Below are 4,145 nucleotides of genomic sequence, written 5' to 3'. Positions count from 1 at the left end.
CTTTGCAGTCTCGGCTCCGTTGCTAGTTCCGGCCGGTCCACCGACAGTGCAGCGGGCTTGGGCAACCCGCACGGCGCGACCGAGTCGATGCAACGAAAAAGAGCGAGCATGAACGTGCTTCTTGCCGCACGGCTCCCACTCGTCTTTCGGGAAGGTTGTGCCGTAGCGAGCTCGAACGCCGTCATCTCGGAGTGCAAAATAAGCGTGTTGGGGCGCCTGAAGGTGGCCTCCGCCGCACACAGACTGCGTCCGGCCCGCCGAGGGCGAGGACGGACGCGCAGTCGAACGATTACCTGGTTGATCCTGCCAGTAATCTTATGCTTGTCTCAAAGATTAAGCCATGCATGTCTAAGTACATGCCGAAATAAGGCGAAACCGCGAATGGCTCATTAAATCAGTTATGGTTCCTTAGATCGTTTCTTCCTACTTGGATAACTGTGGCAATTCTAGAGCTAATACATGCAGTGAGCCTGGAGCCCTTTGGGTAACGGGTGCTTTTATTAGACCAAGATCGATCGGGTTTCGGCCCGTATTGTGTGGTGACTCTGGATAACTTTGTGCTGATCGCATGGCCACGAGCCGGCGACGTTTCTTTCAAGTGTCTGCCTTATCAACTTTCGATGGTAGGTTACTTGCTTACCATGGTTGTTACGGGTAACGGAGAATCAGGGTTCGATTCCGGAGAGGGAGCCTGAGAAACGGCTACCACATCCAAGGAAGGCAGCAGGCGCGCAAATTACCCACTCCCGGCACGGGGAGGTAGTGACGAAAAATAACAATACGGGACTCTTTTGAGGCCCCGTAATTGAAATGAGTACACTCTAAATCCTTTAACGAGGATCAATTGGAGGGCAAGTCTGGTGCCAGCAGCCGCGGTAATTCCAGCTCCAATAGCGTATACTAAAGCTGCTGCGGTTAAAAAGCTCGTAGTTGGATCTCAGTTCCAGACGAGTAGTGCATCTACCCGATGCGACGGCTCGGACTGAACATCATGCCGGTTCTTTCTTGGTGCACTTCATTGTGTGCCTCGAGATGGCCGGTGCTTTTACTTTGAAAAAATTAGAGTGCTCAACGCAGGCGAGTCGCCTGAATAAACTTGCATGGAATAATAGAACAAGACCTCGTTTCTGTTCTGTTGGTTTTTGGAATACGAGGTAATGATTAAGAGGGACGGACGGGGGCATTCGTATTGCGGCGCTAGAGGTGAAATTCTTGGACCGTCGCAAGACGAACTACTGCGAAAGCATTTGCCAAGAATGTTTTCATTGATCAAGAACGAAAGTCAGAGGTTCGAAGGCGATCAGATACCGCCCTAGTTCTGACCATAAACGATGCCAACCAGCGATCCGCCTGAGTTACTCAAATGACTCGGCGGGCAGCTTCCGGGAAACCAAAGTATTTGGGTTCCGGGGGAAGTATGGTTGCAAAGCTGAAACTTAAAGGAATTGACGGAAGGGCACCACCAGGAGTGGAGCCTGCGGCTTAATTTGACTCAACACGGGAAAACTTACCCGGCCCGGACACTGGGAGGATTGACAGATTGAGAGCTCTTTCTTGATTCGGTGGATGGTGGTGCATGGCCGTTCTTAGTTGGTGGAGCGATTTGTCTGGTTAATTCCGATAACGAACGAGACTCTAGCCTATTAAATAGGTGCGGGGTTCCCAGCACCTTACAACCTTCTTAGAGGGACAAGCGGCTCCTAGCCGCACGAAACAGAGCAATAACAGGTCTGTGATGCCCTTAGATGTCCGGGGCCGCACGCGCGCTACACTGAAGGAAGCAGCGTGTCTTTATCCCTGTCTGAAAAGACTGGGTAACCCGTGGAACTTCTTTCGTGATTGGGATAGGGGCTTGCAATTGTTCCCCTTGAACGAGGAATTCCCAGTAAGCGCGAGTCATAAGCTCGCGTTGATTACGTCCCTGCCCTTTGTACACACCGCCCGTCGCTACTACCGATTGAATGATTTAGTGAGGTCTTCGGACCGATGTCCGGCGCGGCCTTTCGGTTGCGCCGGTCTGTTGGAAAGATGACCAAACTTGATCATTTAGAGGAAGTAAAAGTCGTAACAAGGTTTCCGTAGGTGAACCTGCGGAAGGATCATTAACGGATTGTGAAGGGTGAGCGCCTCAGCTGCGTCTGCGCCCGACACTTTCTGCCGCTGACCCCGTTTGGACGCGGGGTCGGCTTTTCCCCACGGGGCTGCCTGAATGTGGAGCGGCACCCCGTGACAAATTGTTGCGCCCAGCGGACGCCAACACCGCGACCTTGGACGGTCGGCCAGGTGGCGGACGCGGGTACAAACGGCGCAACGCACTCATAGGTCGGCTTTCGACCCGCCACTGCACCGTGGCTCGAAGCGCTCGAAATGCGCGACCCGACCGCTGCGGGACCGCCTAGTACTGTAAACAGGAGCGGCGGAGCGCGAACGGCGAGTCGTGGTTACGTCGGTAGAAGGCGAGGCTGCGCGTTCCCGAAACGCCAGCCGAGTGCCCTCCCGACCGTTCGAGCGTGCAAGAACGAGACCCGACAATCGCGCGGCGACTGCCAAGTACGAGAGGAACGGCACAAGCGTCGGCGGTCGGTCAAGGAACTGGCGATGTGACGGGTCCGCTGTGCACCAGTGCATACCGTCCCGCCGTCCGCGGCAAGCGCCTCCGCGTCCTCGGGTGACGGAGGCTGCCGGTCGGTTCTTGCAGGCGAGGGATCTCGCTGGCACCGGTTCGCGTTGACGCGCGGCCGGTCATGGCACGGCGATGCGACGGCCGAGGTGCGCAGTACTCGATGGAGGAACCGCACGCTCCGATGACCGTCCCGCCCTCCGCGGCGTATGCGTACCGACCGTAATGGTTGCAGCAGCGCCGGCCGGCTTTTGAATTCGCCACACGAAACACGGTGCGAGATCGCGGTTAGGGGAGCGTCGACGTTGCCAGGCGTTTTGCTTGCTGCCGAGGGAAAGGCGGCACGGCCACGTCGCGCTCGTCGCGATTAGCGGGTCTGCGCGCTTTGGGAAGGTGCCGCAACGACTTGCCGAAAGAGGAAGCACGGAAGAACGAGGGACTTGGACGTCCCGACAATTGAACGCACTTGCGGCCAGGCCCTTGCTGGCTTCGTTCTTCCGCCTCGAGTAGGCTCGTACGCGGCTCCGGCGCCGAAAGTGGTCCTTGGCAACGACTTCGGTGGACGTGGGAAGTGCCGCGCAAGTACGGCGCGCCTGGCTCCACCTGTTGGCTAAAGTAGGCAGCCGGATCGGCATTTTGGTGTGCGGTGGCAAACCGTGGATGCGAAAAAAGCTTGTGCGATTTCGTGGAACAAAAAGCGGGGGTCCCCCTTTTTATGCGGAGGAGACCGACCCGCCCGCCGTGGTGAACCGCGACGCCACGGTAAAAACGGGAGAGGCTTGTCGATGGGACCGTGCATCCCGCGCTCCACGGAGGCCGGGAGGCGGCCGCCCGAGGAAATGTGTAGCCGTCGAGGCCCGCATCTGCGTGCACTCTTATCCAAATGGGTGTACCGCAGGCATTTTCTGGTTAGGCGGGCCAATGAGAGCGAGCACACAACGATACCTACGGGTCCGGCTTGGAGAACCGGCTTCGACGCCTCCCGAGTATTTATAGAGGGGTGGACCACGAAAGCACTCGCAAGTAGCGGAAGCGAAACGCCGTCCGAAACACACCGTTTGCTCGATTTGCGGCAGCCGAAAAAGGCGCGGCAGAGTTTTGGAGTCCAAGCGTGCGCTGAAAAGCGCCCTTCTTGGCCACTGTTTGGCCGAGTGCCAGAAACGTTTGGTTTTGACTGTACGGAATTGAACAAACACTTTTTCACGACTCTAAGCGGTGGATCACTCGGTTCTCGGGTCGATGAAGAACGCAGCCAGCTGCGAGACTTGGTGTGAATTGCAGGACACACTGAGCACTGATTCTTTGAACGCACATTGCGGCCTTGGGTCTTCCCTTGGCTTCGTCTGTCTGAGGGTCGGATCACATATCAAGAGAGCCTTCGGCGCACAAGGGAACGTGAGCCGTCGACTCGTTTTGACCGCGTCGGCAACACGGACAGCACGCTGAACACCTCACAGCGAGCGCCAACAGCGGCCACTCAAGGGCGAGACGGTGGCGACCGTCGTGCCAGAGCCCAACCGAAACG

General features: G+C 57.1%; 2 non-coding genes across 2 annotated transcripts; both read left to right on the top strand.

Moving 5' to 3' along the window:
* Positions 1–290: 290 nt before the first annotated feature.
* Positions 291–2,105, top strand: LOC142794343 (small subunit ribosomal RNA). Its single transcript, XR_012892268.1, has one exon. It is a non-coding gene; the product is annotated as a small subunit ribosomal RNA (ribosomal RNA).
* A 1,719-nt stretch (positions 2,106–3,824) lies between these two features.
* On the top strand, positions 3,825–3,977 carry LOC142794349 (5.8S ribosomal RNA). The gene has a single exon (XR_012892272.1). It is a non-coding gene; the product is annotated as a 5.8S ribosomal RNA (ribosomal RNA).
* Positions 3,978–4,145: the final 168 nt, after the last annotated feature.

The sequence above is a fragment of the Rhipicephalus microplus genome, unplaced genomic scaffold (assembly GCF_043290135.1).
Source record: "Rhipicephalus microplus isolate Deutch F79 unplaced genomic scaffold, USDA_Rmic scaffold_401, whole genome shotgun sequence".
Classification (NCBI taxonomy): Eukaryota; Metazoa; Arthropoda; class Arachnida; order Ixodida; family Ixodidae; genus Rhipicephalus; species Rhipicephalus microplus.
Note: the sequence above shows the minus strand (reverse complement) of the source record. Positions and strands in the feature narration are given on the sequence as shown.